Source organism: Rhinatrema bivittatum, chromosome 4 (assembly GCF_901001135.1).
Source record: "Rhinatrema bivittatum chromosome 4, aRhiBiv1.1, whole genome shotgun sequence".
In the NCBI taxonomy this organism is placed as follows: domain Eukaryota; kingdom Metazoa; phylum Chordata; class Amphibia; order Gymnophiona; family Rhinatrematidae; genus Rhinatrema; species Rhinatrema bivittatum.
Genome location: NC_042618.1, coordinates 196918696 through 196940003, shown reverse-complemented (window position 1 = coordinate 196940003; position 21308 = coordinate 196918696). Strand labels below are relative to the sequence as shown.

At 42.1% G+C, this 21308-nt stretch overlaps 1 protein-coding gene across 4 annotated transcripts in view; it reads left to right on the top strand.

Annotated features, from left to right (window-relative positions):
- Positions 1 to 21308, top strand: part of SEMA3G (semaphorin 3G) — a 245812-nt gene that overhangs the window by 19345 nt on the left and 205159 nt on the right. The window contains exon 1 of one of the 4 annotated variants that reach the window (XM_029599503.1): positions 9664 to 9755. The exons of the other annotated variants lie outside the window; for them this stretch is intronic. The gene's annotated coding sequence lies outside the window, so the exon portion shown is untranslated. Of the gene's footprint in view, positions 1 to 9663; positions 9756 to 21308 lie in introns of those variants that run through there. 4 annotated transcript variants of the gene reach the window in all.

Sequence of the window (21308 nt, the reverse complement as noted above, 5' to 3'; positions counted from 1 at the left end):
TTACTGTGTTACTTACAATCTGGTAGATACATTATGTAGCTCTGAAGCTCTCAGGCACAGTGGATTTGTGGAATGTCTCCATGCGCGTTTCTTGACTCTGCTGGTATTGTTTCAGTGGTGGTTCAAACTCTCCCCGCATCCTTTGTTTGCACAGCAGAGACAGGCGTCAGCGGCTTCTGCAGCTCCTTTTTAATTGCTGGAATAAAAGCTTGCTATTTTGTCAACAAATACAGTATCCCTTGAGCAAGCAATTGCTTTGTCAGGGGAGAAAACAGAAGGGATTAAGACCTGACCCGACACCCACACAGAACGCTGAGCCCGAAGTCTGTACAATGTCATACACTCTTGTTGCACTATTGTTATACTCAGCCCCGTCTTAGTTTCATCCCATGAAAACCATTATGCATGAAAAAAATAGCCCAGCGCTTGCATCAGTGACACAGCAGACTGCATTTAAATCTGCTTTGTATGTCTTTCTTATTTGGTGCAATCTGGCAGAGGACAGCTAGTGAAAGCCAGAGCCCCAGGTTCAAATCCCCCTCCCAGCCACTCACAGTGTGACCTTGAACAGATCACTAAAGTCCAGATTTACTAAGCTGATTTCTTACAGAATGGGAGAAAAGCCTTCCTAAATCAGACACTAAGAGGGCATGTGTTGCACGTAGATGCCACAATAATGCAGGATATACATGTTTTAAAATAAATAAATAAATACATATAATGGTTTACAGTGCACAATTTCAGTGGTTGCTCATTTTGTCTTGGCCCCCTCTGCATTAAAGCTGTAGCGTTGTTGCTGCATGACTGGGCTGAATGGCAGCCAGGGGAGTGGTGAATCGGTATGTGTGAATAAGGATTTATAGTGCCTTGACCCAGTTAGGGCATGTTCCAAATGAGCAGGAGGGAGCTGATGGGCCAACCCATGCTCCCCCCCTCCCCCCTCCCCAAACAAACCATGAGAACAACTTGGTACTCCTGTCTTCAAACTATAAGCTTCTCAACACTATACCAGAAATAATGCCATGCCTTCCCTTCTCTTCCCCTATTTCTTACTATTTACCATGCTTAAATCCAGGGAACATACACACTTAAAATGGGATTCCCATTCTAAACTGGGTATCCCACACCCCTATATCCAGATTATATATATATATATATATATGTATATATAGGTAGGATACTGACACTAGCATGGATATCCAATGCCACTTACAGGCGCACTGTTAACCCGCGTTTGACGCGCTAGCTTTACCCCTTATTCAGTAAAGGGTAATAGCGCATTGAAAACGTGCGTCCAACCCCCCCCCCCCCAAACTAATAGCGCCCGCAACATGCAAATGCATGTTGATGGCCCTATTAGTTATTCCCGCGCGATACAGAAAGTAAAATGTGCAGCCAAGCCGCACATTTTACTTTTAGAAATTAATGCCTACCCAAAGGTAGGCACTAATTTCTCTCGGCACCGGGAAAGTGCACAGAAAAGCAGTAAAAACTGCTTTTCTGTACACCCTCCGACTTAATATCATGGCGATATTAAGTCGGAGGTCCCAAAAGTTAAAAATAAACAAAATTTAAAAAAAAAAATGTAAAATCGGACTGCGGGTTGAAAACCGGATGCTCAATTTTGCCGGCGTCCTGTTTCCGAACCCATGGCTGTCAGCGGGTTTGAGAACTGACGCCGGCAAAATTGAGCGTCGGCTGTCAAACCCGCTGACAGCCGCCGCTCCTGTCCAAAAAGAAGTGCTAGGGATGTGCTAGTGTCCCTAGCGCCTCTTTTTACCGCGGGCCCTAATTTGAATAATTTTTTTTTCTGAATCGTGCGCACAGGCCACTCTCCTGTGCGCTCTCCCGCGATTTTTACTGTATCGGCCTGATAATAAGGTGAGTTTCTGATTCATGGAAGGTGGCTGTAGACTTGCAGTTTGGAAGCCCTGCTGCACTGTAGGGTTGAATTCCTGTAGCCTGGTTAACCTACTCCCTGACATGGATGTTCACACAAAGGATTACAGTCCCAGATCCTGCAGTGTCTATTTTAAGGTTAATTTGGAATGAAGCAGATCAACTCTCCTCTTCTAACCCCAGGAGATTTATTTTAGAAACAAATTATTCCTGACATAAACCTCCCACTTCCCCCTGTCCAAAAAAAAGCAAAGAAATATGAACTTCCTTTTGCAGTTCTTCTTCCACTGGACATATCCATCCTGTTTGCTTTCCTAGCCTGAGGGGTTTAAATAGGTGGCAGGTCTGCATGCTGACAGGTGATGAACATTCATGGACACCTGCATCCTGTCCTCTTGTGTTTGTTTTGAAAAATGATCCCCACCCCTGAGATCTCCTTGTTTTGGCAATGCAGAGGTAAGGGATAAGGGAGGAGATGCAGGGTTAGTTGTGGACATTGTCAGGTCAAGGTTGCCAGGTGATTTCTCAAGACTGAGCATTGGGTGGCCTCAGCAAGGGTCCCGACCAAGTGGCGGACACAGAGGCAGTCTGAGATCACTCAACAGCAAGCGCAGATTCTCAGTGCTCTGAGAGCCACAGGCAGCCTCTTGCACAAGCCTGAAATCAAACCTTGTGGAGGCATCATTTCTGGGAAATTATACTCTAGTGGCAAAAATATCAAAAGTTAATTGTGACAAAAATCACAAATAGTCATACAACCCACTATATGGGCACAAAATGTTTAAAATCTTTGATGAATCAAAGAAAGTAACCTTATTGGTAAAACATTTGTATATAAAAATTTGGGTTGTGAATCATTTTTCTAACGAATTGAAATATCGTACGATATTTCTAAATTCGTTAGAAATCGGTTAAAAGAAAGAAACGATCAATTTTACCCCCGATTTTTCGTAAAAATCATTTTTCGGGTTAGTGCGCGCTAACTCATGTTAGCGCGCACTAACAAAAAAACATTTATTTTTGTTACTTTTTGCTATTTTTGTTAGCGCGCACTAATCCGAAAAACAATTTTTCACTAAAAGAAAACGGGGAAACATGGGAAAATGATTTTTTCCCATGGCCAGACGATCCCAAAAATGGGAACGATCGGGCACCCGATTCACATCCCTAATAAAAATAATTTGTATTCAAAGAAATAGTTCTGGCTTGGCAGGTCCCTCCTGCTCCTTTGCTCTTCAGCTCAATTGGAACTAGGGCTGGGATCAGGTACCATGAGCTTTCACGCATCACCACCGGGGGCTTTCCCCCCTAATTTTATATCCTCCCCCAGCCAACACAGCAAAAAACATGACCAGGGGCCACAAGCCATGGCTCCCTTCAAAACCCAGCCAACATAGACCCAAAACGTGGTCACCAGGTGTCACTGTTGAACGATGGGTTAAGACTTCTTTCCTCCAGAGCTGTGAATGCTGCCTCAGCTTCTTTTTTTTTTTTCAATCACTTTCAGACCAACGCAATATTAACGCTGGGAGTGCCCACTCTCCCAATGCACGCTGATCAACCTCTCCGGGGCATCCAAAGCATGCATCCAACCACAGATTAACCAGTTCACTCAGCTGAGCACACTGTATTGCAACGGCCTGCTTGTTTATTAGCAGCACATCTGAATGATCAATTTTATTTTGGTTTTTTTTTAGTTTAAGGTGAGAGATCCAACCCATTATCATACAATTAAAAGTTTTTAAAAATAGTCATGGTTACAAGATATTGTTGCCCTCATATACTGGGATGCCGATGTACTAATGAGAGAAAAATAGTGAGCACTATTTAGTTTTTTTTGCCAGCGTTATTTTGCTCTTGGGACTTATAAACAAACAAGCCTGCTAGCAAAATAGAACATGTACTTTTAATGCAATTTTTCACTAAAACTAATTACTACTCATTCAGGTGCTGTTAAAACTTTGTCAAAATCACATTTGCAATGCTATTTTTGGTTGTTGATTTACTATGTACTCATAGTTAATGAGCTTCTTTGCATAATTTAACATCACAATAATTCATTAAATATAAATTGAAAAACATTTTTATATATGTAACACTGCACACAAAATTTAGCTTTTTGCAAAACAAATATTTAAGTTTCAGGTGCTAAAAAGGCATGTGCTATTGCAAATAACATTCGTGAAGCATCCTTTGTGCTATTTTTTTTTTCTGTTTTCTTTTTGCATCCACTTCCAATGTGGTTTATCCTGAATATAAATATAAGCATGAAAAAGTTAAAATTTGTAAACGACAGTAAGAAAAGGAAACAAAATTAATTTACAGACTTTCTGAATTTAAAACTTTAGTTAAAATTTAAGAAAAATGCTTATTTATACATCGGCACCCCTTGGAGTTTGTTACTGATTTTTGGCAAAAGTTGATGGAGAATATCTAGGAAAGGTTGTGTTTATGGCAAATCAGTTACAGTTACTTAAATTGGAAAGCAAACAGTTACATTGCCCTTGGGAGTTATCTCCTAGTAAGAAAAATACAATCCACTTTATAATTGGGTAACAATCGACCACCATTGATTAAACAAGCATCACATTTTCACAACTCAGATTACAATAAGGCATGCCCGAATGAAGGAACAAGGAGTATATTCCTCCAGTATAATACTTTACCTGCTTTCACCCCACCAAACCAATTGGCAAACAATAACAACCCAAGCTGCTTCCAAGACAACTGGGTTACACAACTCACTTCTTCCACTTATTCAAGAATTGAGGGTCTGTGTTCCTCCCACATAGAGGAAGGGAAATTCATCTTCTTCTGTAAGACCACAGCCAGCTGAAGAAGAAACCTCTACAGCGGTAGCAGAAATAGAGCCCTGGGGGAAAGCTTGCCCTCTCTCTTAATAAATCAGCAAGTGCCCATTCAATTCTGCAAGAAATTATAATTAGCAAAAAAAAAAAAAGAGCTGTAACCTGAGCATCTAGTGACAGCTAACTTCTCTTATCAACAAGACTTATATGCAGTGAGGGATTGCACAGTAATACAGTGCAGTAATTGTTCCTGCGATTGGAGGGAGTGATGGACAAAGCTGTTCAGGTCATGGAGGACCTGACCTTTGATAAGTACCTACATCTGGTCATTCCCTGCTGCTTCCCAATTGTCTGCATCCCAAACGCCTTCCCAGAATGAGTAGGCCATTGGGGCTGGAGGAGGGGAACTGGGATGACAAGCCGATGTGTTTCCCAGTCATCCAAGACTATTCAGAATTGATTTTAGTACAGTTACTAATGACAAGGAACTAGTTTCCAGCATTATGGGAGAATAGAGAAGTTACTTGGCAAATAACCAGAGACAATGTCATAAATGACAGATGGAACTGATACACAATTTGCTTCTTTTTTAAGATTTCATGAAATCTGTTAAATTCTAAGAGACCCTTGCAAGATGCAGTTTAACACCACCTATAATGGAACATAAGAACTTGCCATAATGGGTCAGACCAAAGGTCCATCAAGCCCAGCATCCTGTTTCCAACAGTGGCCAATCCAGGCTACAAGTACCTGGCAAGTACCCAAACACCAAGAAGATCCCATGCTACTGATGCCAGTAATAGCAGTGGCTATTCCCTAAGTCAACTTGATTAATAGCAGATAATGGACGTCTCTTCCAAAATGCAAACTAAGAGCAAACAGGCAAAGTAAGAGCACCCTCATGGGAACAGATTGTCCATGCAGCAAGTTTTTTTCTTACTGAGATTAAAAAACAGGAGTAGTCCATAAGGTCACTCACTAGGATTTTTATTAGGAAACAACTACATCTACACTATCTTGTACTGGCAGGATTTTGCTGCCCTCCTAAACTTTTGGCGCTCTAGGTGACCATCTAGTTTGCCTAATGGACGCACCAGCCCTGAGTTCAAGACCTAGACTAAAAGTGAGTTACAGGGCTGGCCCCATGACTCGCCCATAATGCAGTGTACTGCAGCACAGAAAGTCCTTGTTTAAGAAGTTTCAAGTTACAATGATTCAGAATTACAACGTTTCTAAATTGACACCCATTATCCAACTTATAAACACCAGATTGTCTCCCAACAGCATATATTGGTGTGCTGAAGACCACAATGTGATGTCAATAGGAAGAGTACCAGGGACATCCTCTCCTCAAAACAGTGTCAGTGCAATGTCCTAAGCAGTGTTTCCCAAACAGTACGCCATAGCTCACTGGTGAGACTTCAGACCTGATCAGTTGTGCCACAGAAAAGTCACTTCTGCCTGATGCTCAGATCCAGGCCAGCACCTGAGCTCTGATCTTAGCACCTTGCAGCAGCAGCAAGAGACACCAGAAGTAATGCTTACATGTATGGGAGCTCCTTTCTGAGAGCAGGCGTAATCATGCGTGCCTCTTTTTTCCTAGCTACAGCACGAGCCCCGGAGTATAGTAATTATAATGGGCAGCATGCAGGGCATGGATAGCTGGGTCCCCGCTTTGTGCCCCACACACATTGCACACAGCTCTTCCTCAGCTTCCCTGTGCTAAGCCTCCTCCTCCTCTGAGCTCCTCCAGCCTCTATCCTATTCCCAGGTTGAGCGAGATGGGAAAAGCATGCATGGAGCACTGAATGTGACTTATTCTAAGTATTGGGAGTGGCAGCGGTGAAGGAACTCTGGCAGCCACATGTGGCCAACCAGAGTAACTGACTGAACTGGCTGCCAACACCACGCCGACCTTTCCCTTATCCTGCACTTGCATACAGAGGGAGTTGGTCCATCATGACTGGTCCATGTATGTGTCTGCCCCCATCTCCCTTTGTTTTAGAATTTGGAAGTAAAATTGGTGGGGCTTTCAGTGCTTCCCTAGCTTTCCTTTTGGCCATATGAGTCTTCTTCATATCCACACTGCCTCTTCTGTGGAGGTTGGCTTGCACACAACAAACAGTGTCAGTGCAATGTCTTAAGCAGTGTTTCCCAAACAGTACGCAATAGCTCACTGGTGAGACTTCAGACCTGATCAGTTGTGCCACGGAAAAGTCACCTCTGCCTGATGCTCACATCCAGGCCAGATCTTAGCAGCTTGCAGCAGCAAGAGACACCAGCAAGAGATGCCCCGTTAGTGCGCACTAACAAAAACTAACAAAAAGTAACAAATTCTAATATTTTTTGTTAGTGCGCACTAATCGGAAAAATGAATTTTTGCGAAAAAACGGGAAAATCCCGATCTTTTTCGGGCTCCCTGAAACATGCTGAATTGGACAATTTCGTTGAAATTTTCCAATTCGGCAAAAATGAATGCACATCTCTAGTTAATGTAGGTGTGCTTTGAGCTTGAAGAGGTTGAGAAACGCTGTCCTATAGGCATGCCTTGGCACTTTCCTCTTCAGGCAAGAAAGTGTAATGCTTTGAAATGTATCACTGCTTTTTACAGTACTAAATATTACTAAATTCCGGGTTATTTTGGTACTAATAGGGTACTGGCCCCTGGTGTTGGAACCAATACTGCATTTATAAATTGTTCTTGTGGGACATAGCATTTCGGCTTAAGACCTGGTTTTCAGGAACCAATTGTGTCCTAAGTCTCTGAGCAGCACTTCCTGTTCAGAAGACTGGTTTGAGTGTAGCCGGGCAAGGCTCAGACCTACCATAGAGGTGATAGGCGAGAGTAGGTGGCTGCCACTGGTGCACTGACTTCTGCTGGCAGCAGAGTGGCGCTGTGCAAGAAGTCTCAAAGAAAACTCTCTCTCTGCTCCTCAGTCAGGGTGACCTGAATTACTTGGTGTGCCATTCGGGTAGGGGGATTAAAAGTGAGGAGATGGTGGGATGTGGAAGACTTGCATGTCTGGAGATGAAATATCATTAGGAAAATTAAGAGTGAAAACCAGAACTGGAAGCCTGCTGGGCTTCTAGCATTTTGGTCAACATCCTCCATCTTAAAAGCTGAGCTTTACTGGACTGTATTTATAGCATTAAAATTAGAAACAGGACTTGGCTATGCTTCCTTTCCTCCCTCCAGAATCTCCTAATAGGTGGCAGAACCAGCCCTATTCTGGCCCAAACCTTTACAGATTTCCGGGGAGGGACTGTGAAGCTCTGTCTCCTATAGCTCCAGTTTATGAAAACCCTATCATGTCGGGCTGTCCCTTCACTCCCATTCCGCTCATGTGCAGAACTTGCAATTTGAGCAAGATTTTCAGGGCTGTTTTGTTCTTTCAAAATCTCATTATGTGCTCTGGATGGTATGGAGAACTTTTTTAAACAACCTCTAGTCTAAGGGTATTGCTGCCATATACTGCGGGATACTTGCAGGCAAATTTGGAGCTGGGACCCCAGAGTCTCCTATTGATAACGTGGAATGAAGACTTAGGTCTTTCTTTAGACATTACAGCTTGGAAAGGTATGTAGATTTCTGCACATAAGATTTCTATTTGTACTAGATGTGTTAACCTTATGCTTAAGTTGCTACATACAACAAACCGCACGCCTATCTTTTATTCAAAAATGTCCATCAACTATGATATTAACTGCTGGAGAGGTGATGGAGAGGCAGGTTCTTATGTGCATGATTGGTGGCATTGCCAGGGGTTTCATTAATTTCGGTCTCAAGTTACACAGGAAATTGCTGAGATTTGGGGTATCTCGGAACATATTACTCCAAAGCTGGTCTCTTGGGAAAGTGGGATGGGTCCGTTGTCCCTGGGAAGTCAGGTCACTGGTTGGGCAGCTCCTCGCAGCCCAGTTTACTATTGCAACCTTTTGGAAATTTAACCCTGGGATGGATTATTGGAGAGCATAGATTTGCCTAACATTGCAGATACTGAGAAGCTGCAATATGACTTTAGAAGTAAAAGTTCCACATACGACAAAAAATGGAATCCCTACAGTAAGTTTTATGAAAATTCATAGATCTTCCAATCTCTTTTTCTAAATATAAGTATTCAGGGCCGGTGCAAGGGTATTAGGCACCCTAGGCAAACCCTCTGCCTTGTGCCCGCCCCCCCCCCCCCCCCCTTTGGACTGCCCCCTACCGGCTAGTTTGAATTGAGCCGGTAGTCGGGTCAGGAGAGGACGGACGGGTCGCTTATGGATTGGTGAAAGACAGAAAAGACGGTCGCAGCTGCGGCAGCTCAGCAGCTGCCGGCAGCATATTTCAACGATGAGCGACCTGCCCATCCTCACTCAACCTGACTACTGGATCGAGTCAAATTAGTTAGGGGCGGTCGAGCCAGTAGGGGGGCGGCGCAATGGACGGGTCACTCATCTGTGAAATATCCTGCCGGCAGCTGCTGAGCTGCCACTACCACCACCGAGGCAGCAGCTGTCTCCTCTCTTGCTGCTGCCCCCTGGGACCCTGACACCCCAGGCCCCTGCCTAGTTTTCCTAGTGCCTCTGCCAGCCCTGTAAGTATTGCATTCTGAATATAACAATCTGATGTACGCCATATGCTGGCATTTATATATGCTCTTCTCTTTCTCATGTTTACATATATTCATGGTAAGGATGTAGTATAATTTTTTTGTAGTGCCTGTGCTAGACAAGGGAGTATAGACCATAAGACAGGACATCCTGGCAGTAAACTAGCTTGAGTGGACTCTAAATTGGTTGCTATTGAGAACTACAATGCCCATAACCCCTAGCATTTGGGGGTTGAAAGAGGCAGAGCAAGGAACAGCTGAACCAGAGTGACTCAGCATTATAATGATTGGTTGTCAGCTGCTTAAAGGAGGTGCAGTTCCCACAGCATAAGGGGAGATTGTGGGAGCTGGAGGAACAGTGGCAACAGAGCAGCTGAACCTCCCCAAGCCAAGCCATGGAGGAAGCTGAGCCAGAGCCAGCTTCAGCACTAAAGTCCTGTTCCTTTGAAAAGCAGTGAGTGATCAGAGCCCATTTGTTATTGGGGAGCTTAGAGAATTAAGTATGATCCAGGGAAGGGTTTCAGAAGATTTAGATAGCATTGAGAAGAGGAGAAATGGTGTTGTGTTGTGAGATTACTGCATTTTGGGGGGGGGTTTTGGGAGTTTTTTTTAAGCACTGCTACTAGTGTGAGGCTAGAGTTCTAAGTGATTGTAACTCAGAAAGCTATGGTGTTAAAAGTACAGCTGGCTACCTGATTTAGGGTAGCGTCTTAAATTGAAAGGGAAAGATGGAGTGGCCAGCTGTTTTGCCTTCTGGGTTTCTCCTTAAAGAAGTGCACTCTGCCTCATAGTTAAGACAATGATCCTGTCTGAGGGGCTCCTGGAAAGTGAAAGAGAAAATGTATTAAAGAAACTTAGGAGACTTGAGGCTGCTCAGATTCCAGTGACTTTGTTGTATTTTCCAAGTCTAAATACTGAAAAGATTTGTGTGTAAAAGGGATAGAGAAAATATATGGGGGCTTGACCCGATGGTGCTAACCAGATGGGTTTGGATTATGAATAATAAAAATGGCTATGGATTGCATCTGAGTTGCACTGGTGATTAGGAGGAAACTATAAATAAAGTTTACGAGAAATGCAAGGAGAGTTATTTTCAGGTGCTTCCTTTTGGTGTTTGTAAACCATGATCATGAGAGGTAAAATCTCCCAGACTTATAGGTCAGTATCCCAGTTACTGAGGGTAGTTTAATAGCAGTCCTAGACCAGGACCTCCTGATCCACTGAAAGGATAGAGAGACAAACTGCAGGCTTGAAACTTGGGGTCTTACATGAGAGTGGGTAGAGACAGCTGTCAGCACTAGGGGAACTAGTTATGGCAGAGAGTCTTAGGCTCAGAATTACAGAGAGAAGGGCTAAGGTAGAGGCCTGAGGACAGAGAGTTAGTGAGCCCTGACTTGAAGCTTTCATGGCAGTTGACTACCTGTTTGTGCTAGCACAGGCTACCCTCCCCACCTGAGTCAAGACTCCTGAACAGCCCAGACAGACAGACTACAACATGCCCTTGGCACCTGGAGCCATGTCGCTATATAAATATAGATGTTAGGTATTTTATGCCTCTTCATTTCTTTTATTTCTTTGCTTCTCTTGACAAGTTCTCTGGATTGTATTGGCAAAGATGTACGTGATTGTATGTTTAAAACCCTTATTAAATAGAGTTTATTAAAAAAAACCAAAAAAAAACCCAAAAAACTAGAAGCGAGAAATGTTAAGTGATTTATTTTACCAGGCTTCGGGATGAAGAAAGTTTGGAGGTGGATGGGAGAAGCCTGTCTGTACTGTGCCTGGAACGTCCCCTCTGACAGACAGCAGTGGGATTATCTAGTTGCCTTGGAGGGATGATATTCTGATAAACAGCTCTCTGCATCCTGCACGGTGTCTTGCTCGGGATTGATGGCAGGAAAGGCTTTAGATATGGCGCCAGACTGGAGACCTCTCACTGGGAAGGAAGAGGGGATTGGTACACCGAAATTAGGCACTTGCTGCTAAGGACTATGGGCCACAGATACCAGATCAGTCAGGTGTCAGTCATTCAGCTGCTTTATCAAGTTTTCCACAAAGCACCAACCAACAATAACAAAATGAATAACTCATTAAAGCTGTTTTGGCAGAAATTATGACAAGCAATGCTTTTTGTTTTCTGGAAATCAAGGTGCCAGTACTCACATGAAGGGCCCTCCCTGGCATGGTATCGGAAAGGACAACCATCCAGGGTCTCACAACTGGCTGCAGAGCCTTTGAAATGACAGCATTGTAAATATTATGCCCAACCCTTGAACACCAACACACCTCCTATGGAGAAACAGAACAAGCCAAACTGCTACACAGAAACTACACACTAGCAGGTTACTTCATTTTGATCACAAGCAGGCCGATACATCAACATGCAAATGCATGTTGATGGCCCTATTAGTTATTCCCGCGCGATTCAGAAAGTAAAATGTGCAGCCAAGCCGCACATTTTACTTTCAGAAATTAGCGCCTACCCAAAGGTAGGCGTTAATTTCTCTCGGCACCGGGAAAGTGCACAGAAAAGCAGTAAAACCTGCTTTTCTGTACACCCTCCGACTTAATATCAGGGCGATATTAAGTCAGAGGTTCCAAAGGTTAAAAAAAAAATAAAAAATAAAAAAAAAATAAATTTTAAATTAGCCCGCGGCTCGCATGTTGAAAACCAGATGCTCAATTTTGCCGGAGTCCGGTTTCCGAACTCGTGGCTGTCAGCAGGTTTGAGAACTGACGCCAGCAAAATTGAATGTTGGCTGTCAAACTCGCTGACAGCCGCCACTCCTGTCAAAAAAAAGAGGTGCTAGGGATGCGCTAGTGTCCCTAGCACCTCTTTTTACTGCAGGCCCTAATTTGAATATTTTTATTTACTGTATCGCGTGCACAGGACACTAGCCTCATGTACTGTGCAAAATACAAAGGTATCAATATTCAAAGGCATTTAGCTAGATAACCTTTTTTGTTATCTGGCTAAATGCCAACTTTTGAATATTAGTGTGCCCTCATTATCCAGGTAAATTTTAGCCAGATTAAAAAAATAAATAAATTAAAAAAAAAAAAAGGGTTCTGGGGGCATTGCAGGTTAGAGCTAAGTTATCTGGCTAACAGCCCGATACTGTAAAACCGCGGGAGAGCGGACAAACGCCCGCTCTCCCGGCGCACGCACCGGCCCTTTGCCGGTGCGTGCTATCCAGTATGCAAATTAGGCGACGCGGTGCAAACGAGGGAAAGGAGGCGCTAGGGACACTAGCGCGTCCCTAGCACCTCCTTTTGGCCTGGAGCGGCGGCTGTCAGCGGGTTTGACAGCCGACGCTCAATTTTGCCGGCATCGGTTCTCGAGCCCGCTGACAGCCACGGGCTCGGAAACCGGACGAAACCGGGCCGAATTCAAATTTATTTTATTTTTTTTTACTTTTTTTTACTTTTGGGGACCTCCGACTTAATATCGCTATGATATTAAGTTGGAGGGTGCACAGAAAAGCAGTTTTTACTGCTTTTCTGTGCACTTTCCTGGCGCCGGAAGAAATTAGCGCCGACCTTTGGGTCGGCGCTAATTTCTTAGAGTAAAATGTGCGGCTTGGCTGCACATTTTACTTACTGGATCCCGCGCGCATACCTAATAGGGCCGTCAACATGCATTTGCATGTTGAGGGCGCTATTAGGTGCCGCGGGTGGGCCGCGTGTTTTCCTCCCCTTACTGAATAAGGGGTAAGGGAAAACACGCGTCCAGAGCAGGCTGACAGTGCGCTCCGACGGAGCACACTTTACTGTATCGACCTGTAAGTTAGCCAAATATAGCTGAAAATTGGCTAAGTTGGTCAGATAGCTTTAAATCTGCCTCAAAGCAGGATTGTGGCCAGATAACTTGAGACTTAATTGGTTATATTCAAAAGAATAATATAGCCTGTTAAGTGGCAGTGTTTTGGTAAATAAAAAAAATAAAAAAAAGTGAAGTGTGGGCCTGCAGCCCAATTCCCCTCTCCCCACAATATTTAGCAAATGATCCTACCAGGTCAAGCACCTCCCCTCCCCCCCCACCCATCCTCAAACTCCTCTGAAAGCACATTAAACATTGGTGGGGGCTGCAGGTCAGCCTCCCTCCATCTCCCTGCCCCCCCCCCCCACCCCCCTCCGGTTCCAGAGAAAATGTTCCTAAGTGACTTATCTCTAATACTGCGCAGTCAGAACAACAAGAGAAAACCAGAGCTTGGAAGAGAAAGGTAGAATGAAATGGACATTGCTCAGAAAGCAGGAATTATTGAAATGGAAAGGAGTTGAATGAGTTGGCACAAGTGCATGGAAAGTGATAATGATTTCAGTCAATATTCAGTGTTCCAGTCCTGCTCCTGAAAAGAAGGTCCAGATCCTGTTCTAGCCTTATTCTCTCATTGTTCTTTCTGGAGTCCTGTGCTTACAGTATATCTGGTTGCATTTGAATTGCTTAAAATATGACAAAATTGAACTTAATATTGCATTATTTCCACATTTTATTGAACTGAGCTATCCTGGCTCAGGAACAAGAACCTGGTGTGCTGAAGTAATGGACTGAAAAGTAGAGAAATGTAGAATATCCAAGATGAGGAGTAACACAGCATGCCAGAACACTATTCCTTGGATGATGATGCAGGTCTAGATGATGTCAATAATACTGTCCCCAAGTTTACAGCTTATTGGGATGGATGGAGTCGAAGCATATTTAAGCCATGAAGTACATCTGCATAGAGTTCCTTAGCAATGTGCAGCAATCCCTTGATATACGAAAAAGATACATGGGAAAGAAAATTGCAGTAGTGAATCAAAATTCCATATATTGAAACCTGTTTTCTGACTCATTATAAACCTGGGAATGCATTTCTATTGAAAATATGACAGACAGAAAAATTTAAAATTCTCTTGTTTTCAATACTTTCAGAAAAGTGTCCACTCCTAATCTGTGATCATCTTCCTTTTTCTTCTGTCATCCTCTGGATCACCTGCTTCATCCCATAGATCATGTACATCTGTTTTTTTCCTTGCTCTTATTCTTTCTTTGGCTTGCTTTCCTTAGCAAAAAAAACCCCATTCAAATACATTTGCTTTGAATGCTGCTTCTTCTCTCTATGTAGCTTTGTATAGCAGTTGAGCATATCATTTACCACTCTGGTAACTTAAGACTGGGTTCATTATACATGAGGTCCAGCAAGCCAGTGTAAGGGTATCGGGCACTTGCTTTGTGTTCTTCTGCCATGGGTTGGCTGGCACTTCGATATGCTGCTCCTCCACTGCAGCTCTCTCTTGTTTTAGCTGTATCAGGTCCTCATGAGACACTATCATTTATTTTATTTTAGATTTTTATATTTCACTTTTTGGCACTTCACAATGTACATCAAAGCGGATTGCAATCAGGTACTGTAGGTATTTCCCTATCTCCACAGGGCTTACAATCTAATTTTGTACCTGAGGCAATGGAGGGTAAAGTGACTTGCCCAAGGTCACAAGGTCAACAGTGGGATTTGAGCCCTGGTTTCCCTGGGTCGGCTGCTCTAACCACTAGGCTACTACTCCTATCAAACCTGATTCTAAGACATCTTCACATCTGATATCGTGCAAAAGTCATTATGTCCTGTTGAATTTGTGGCCATATCTTTTCACATGCCATTCAAAGTTGTTGCTTTGAGTCCCTTCTAAAATTCAGCAATGCTGTCAATGGCATTGATGAGTTTGTAGTTTGCTATAGAGATGGGGCATGCAGATCCTAAAACCTTTGAGAATGACTGCTGTTGAGTCAGGGAATACTCATGAGCAAGGAGATAAAACCCTACTCTAGGATCTGTTGAAATTTCTGAGCAGATCCCAGATACCTTGTGTCTCTGACCATACTTTTGTGGTGCAGCGGAACTATCTAGCTCTTCTTATACAAGTTGACCTCTTGGTTTTGGGCCACCTAACTGAGAGGCTATAACAAAGTGCCAAGGCCATAATTTCTCTCTGATCTCTCACTTGCTCAAAATCCATCAGACTTCAGCCCTGGGTGTTGGGGGTTCACTGGCAAGGAGGAAATATGCATCTCCGAGGCCCTTGGTGCAGTAGTGGAGATCTGTGTCACAGATATTTGCTTTCATCCCAATCATAATCATTGGTCAACTTCTACTCGCAGGTAAAGGAGTCCTCTTGATGAAACTAACCCCAAAACATAGCATGGAGTCACCTATGATGTTCAACTCAAAAATGTACTTGCTTGAAAAACAAAATCCATGCTAATATGGCAAAAATAATAACTCCAAATGCCACAGTCTCTTTATTCATGGTGCATGGTCTAATAGCTCCTCTACCTTCCTCTGAACTAGTGTCCATGCAAAAACCCTTCCCAAGAAGTGTGGGAATATTTTCTTCTTCCTCTAGTATGTGCTAGAAGGAAACAAAAATCCAGAACTCCCTCATCAGCTGGTACAAAACTCTTTCCAAAATAGCAACTTCCAGCAGTTTCAACCCACTGTTGATTGGCTGTGGGAATGTTTTCATCAACCTCCAGCCCTTCCAACAAGGGGGGAAAACTGGCCCTTGTGTCAGGACCTGGTCAAAACTGTAGAAAAAAAAATCTCCAAACACTAGAAAATACTGCAACATGTAAACCTTGAGGCTCACCTAACCCTCCTACTCCAAAAAATCTCCCATGCTGCAAGGAAATCTCATTGGGGACCCCAAACAGCTACTCCAACTCCTTGGTCAATGAACTGTAGAAAGACTCTTTGCATATGCTCCAATAGTCTCAATTTTATGTATAAATAGATTTTTATGTATTTGTAAATTTTGATTTGATTGTAAACCGCCAAGATTGTATTACAGATTGATGGTATATAAATAAATTAACAATAATCACATTTTATATGGGGGAGCTAACCAATCCCAAAAAAGTGGGGGACTGGCCATGACAACAGGAGGATCCCAAAACGCAAACTTCCAAAAAGAGGTCACATAGGAAAAATATTAGTGGCAGAGGCATAGCCCTGATATAAATGGTTAGCAGAATCATAAATGAAGGGAAAATCCAATCTTATACTATATATTTTGCTGAATTTGGTAAGGATTGGGTGCCCTATAAAGCCTCGTTAGCAGGGATTTTGTTTCAGATAAGGCTCTGCCTTTTCTGTCAGATATTCCCATTTCTCATTCTCTCATCTTATGTCCATATCTGTTCATACAAACTTCTCAGCATATTGCAGAAATTCCTATAGTAGAACGCAAAGCTGAATAAGGACCAATAAGAAACGTTTTGTAATGAAAAAAAAATTTGATGGAAACTTTTCTTAAAATAATCCTAAAAGTTTGCCAGAGAGCTGGGAAAATATTATTTTTGTGTCAAAATAGAAAGCAATGATTATGTTGAGATTTATTTATGTCTGAAAGACTCCTGGTCTATACATAATAATCTCTGCTAACTAGCCTGATTGAGAACCACGTGTTCATAGAGGATGTTGCTCAGCAATATTGATGGCCCATGTAGTTATACAGATCTATAGTCTGTATTCAGCATTAGCTTATGAATGTCAGGTATTTATGATAATGCAGATCACTGTACAGACCACAGCCAATTTGATGTCTTTATTACCTGTAACAATCATAATTGTGATCATAGTCATCTTCCATAATTATATATATTATAGTATGTGTGTGTGTGTGTGTGTATATATATATATATACACACACACACACACACACACACACATACATATATATATACACACACACACACAAACCCCCCTACCACCTATGGAAGGGCTACCTCTTAGCTGTGTGATTTTAAAATGGGCATGTGTAAAGGGTCTTCCAAGGATGGGGAGGAGAGGCTTGGATTAGAAAATAAACATAAATAAAATAAACACAATGTATTACTATTGGAAGTAATACACACAAAAGCAGTGCATGCAGATCTACATAAAACCTGAATATGCCCCGATATCTTAAGAATTAGCCAGTGAAGTTTTTATCTGGTTAACTTTAGACCACCTCAATAGCAGGGCTAACTTATAAACTAACAGTCAGATAAGTATCCACACCCTCATCCCTCCCACCACTTAGCCAGATAACTGTTTAGTCTGATAAAGTGGCTGAATGCAGTCAAATATCCAGATGCTGCCACTTAGCCGGATAATGCCAAACTTAACTAGATAAATGGCACTGAATATTGGGCCCTTGGATTCTTATACTCTATTCAAAATGGAAACACATAGCATCATAGTAAAAGGAAATAATATATTTGCATTAGAAAATTAAGAACATGGCATAAGTTCTCAGTTTAACTTCACATGATGGTTGAATCCTTTAAATGAAATTCTCTACAGTTGGGTGATGCAGCACTTGCAGATGCTTGGGTCACAGATGCTTGGGTCCAGCCCTCAGTGTAGATTCAGGATCAACTTGCCACCTGGAGATGAATGTCCAAAAATCTTACAAAAAGAAATATTCCCTTTCTACTTTAAATAAAATCATGACATTTTCCAAAACTTTCCTGAACGAAATTAGTTTAATACTGTTCTTAATACTGTTCATCTAGCTCAAAATAACACAAAATAATTTGGCAAACGCCCTGCAGAAAAACAAAAGGTTACCTTTACAATTTTCTTTTCTCTGCCCTCAGCCAAGCAGCTAAAATAAAAAAGCAGCCAAGCAGCTAAAATAAAATAAAATATTTCACCTCTGCTATCTCTTCCTCCCCTTTCTCTTAAACATTATTTTATATTTAATTAAAAAAGGCTCATTAGTATTCAATTCTCATTGACTCCAGGCATGCACTGACCATCCAAGCTTTGATGCAAAAGCCTACAATTTATCAGTTTGAATAAAAATAGTTTTTATGGAAAATTACTTATAATAATAAATTCTAGTATCTTCTTTATCTAGTGTTCATGGGTGTCAGTGTAATCTTAGCAAATATAGCACCGGCTTCCAGTCAAAGTACCCCCCTCCCCCCCCCCCCCCCCCCCCCCCCCCCCCCCCCCCCCCCCCCCCCCCCCCCTGAGAAGATAGGGACATCGACAAGAATGAAATCACCATCCCACTGAAGCTATAACTTTTTTTTTTTTTTTTTTTTTTTACACTTTCAAAAGAAATATTTGCTTTCCTTTGTAACTAACAAAAGAAAATGGCCAGGAGCTATCTCCTTTGAAATGTAATTTATTCTAGACAGCAGGGAAAGGAAAATGTAATAAACCACTGGCTTATAGTTATATACAATATGTATATATACTCTAGTATGTTATATACATACTCACACAAATTCTAAAACGTAGTATACAGCATATACACATAGGGGGAACATTAATCTAATCATACATATATCTTCTACACTACATTCAAAACACCATATTTTTATTAGTCATAACTAATTTACATACATATACATGTATTAATGTAAAATATTGTATCAAACTACTATATACATTCAAGGCTAATACTTATGGACATGTGGAAATACAATCTACAACTTTACATCATAATAATAATAACAATATCATATCCCCACATAAACTTGTAAACATCTCATATTACTACCACACCCATACATACTCGCTCACTCATAAATCATACACATCTAAGAACATATCCTAAAATCCCAATCTACTTTCCCACCAATCAATTTTTTTACTTCCAATTTTCACATTTCCCAGTAAGAACCCTTGTTTCACCCCGTTCGGGCTTCATCAGGGGATATATTCATGCAGCATTCCCTTCAAATCGCTGGATCAATATCTTCTGCACCGTCAAACTGCAAACTCCACTGCTCACATATGTCCGAATATCACCCTCTATACTAATATTTCCTCAAGCCACTTATGTCCATAGCGATCTTCTATTCCCACATTTCCCCAATCGGTTTCACAACACGCCATTACACATAATGGGGCAGATTTTTAATTTTACGCACGCGGGGTATATTTGTGCGTGCTACTCGGCGCGCGCAAACGTACACCCGATTTTATAACATGCACGCATTGCCGCGTGCATTTTATAAAATCCGGGGTCGGCGAGCGCAAGGGGTGCACACTTGTGCACCTTGCGCGCGCCGAGCCCTAGGGGAGGCCCGATGGCTTTCTCTGTTCCCTCTGAGGCTGCTCCAAAATCGGAGTGGCCTCGGAGGGAACTTTACTTTCGATTCCACCCCACCATCCCCCCTACCTTTGTTGCCGGCCGACTACTGGCACACCATCCCCCGGCACATCTGCTGTGCTGGAGGACTCGGGACCGCCCCTTTTTCAAAGCCCCGGGACATACGCGTGACCCGGGGCTTGCGCGTGCCGCCGAGCCTATGCAAAATAGGCTCGGCGCGCGCAGGGGTAGATTTTAAAGGGTTACACATGTAACCCTTTGAATATCTACCACAATGTGTAGAAGATATTGATGTTTACAAGTTTATGTGGGGATATGATATTGTTGTTGTTATTATTATTATTATGATGTAAAGATGTAGATTGTATTTCCAACATGTCCATAAGTATTAGCCTTGAATGTATATGGTAGTTTGTACAATATTTTACATTAATACATGTATATGTATGTAAATTGGTTATGACTAATAAAAAATATGGTGTTTTGAATGTGGTGTAGAAGATGTATGTATGATTAGATTAATGTTACCCCTATGTGTATATGCTGTATACTATGATTTGTAGGGGAATGGAATATACTCTCTGAGAGATTTACCATAAACAAATTCTAAAACGGCCATGCATGCAAATGTCGGTACTTGTGCGTGTCCAGGCCATGTGCGTTTTCAAAAGGGCCCAGCCACACGCGTAAGTGCTGAAAAGCCCACAAATGCCGGGCCCTGAAAAAGGGGTGGGCCGGGAGCCGGCAGGGAAAGGGGCCATTAGCCGCTGTGCCGAGGAAGCTCCAGAGGAGCAGTAAGTAAGAAAACAAAAAAAGTAAGCTTTAACGAAGGGTTTAGGGGATGAGGGGAAGAGGGGAAGAGGGGAGGGAGTGTAGGTAGGGGAGTAGAGAAATTCCCTCCCAGTCCGCTCCTTAATTGGAGCGGACTGGGAGCGGAATGGAGGAAGGCCTGATTGCGTTGCCATGTGTAAATTACTAAGATTCCCCTGCGTATGCTGCCTGCACATGCGCGTCCCATGGATTTTATAAAATCCTTGTGTCTATGTGCATGCGCCGGGAACCGCATGCATATGGACATCCATGTGCACCTTTTAAAATCTACCCCATATTGTACCAAATTATTTTAAATGGTGAAACATGGAACATTTCTTTTTTTTTTTTTTTTTTAATTATTTATTTATTGAGCTTTTCAATGATATACAAAAAAAATAACTTTTGCATTGAAATACAGAGCAGTATAAAGAAAAGAAAGTGAAATTCTTCACAAAAGAAACAAGGTAACAATTAAAAATAAGTATTCTCTTGTTACATAGGAAACAATGAGGGGGTTTTTCTACTTATAAGGAGTCATAAAGGAAATAAAAATTTTAAACCATTCATTAACGTCCTATTATCATACCCCAATAATTACTATCTACTCCTTTCATGTTGCACTAGGTTGTCTCCTCCCATCCAAAAAGGTCCTAAGTTGGTCAGGAAAAAAGAAAATATATGTATTTCTGGACAGTTTGACTATACACTTGCAAGGATAGCGCAGTAAAAAACTGGCTCCAAGTGCTTGGGTTTCAGATCTCATTAATAAAAAGGCCTTCCTACGCTGCTGCGTAGCCTTAGCTAAATCTGGGTAAACCTGTACAGGGGCTCCACAATACAATTTGGTTATATTTCTAAAGTAACTTTTCATTATCTTTGAGACACTGATTTCATCATAAAATGAAACAAAAAGTACAGCTCTGTCTACAATTTCAGGAGATGAATTTTCCAAAAAATCTGTTAGATTTTGCATATCCAACCTTTGAAGATTTGGTATTTCTGAGACAGGGTTATTTCTTTTTGGTAGAAAAAACAATTTTTTAATCGCTGGTATCTCGTCTTGAGGAATCTTTAATGTCTCCATAGCATATTTCTTAAAAGTCAA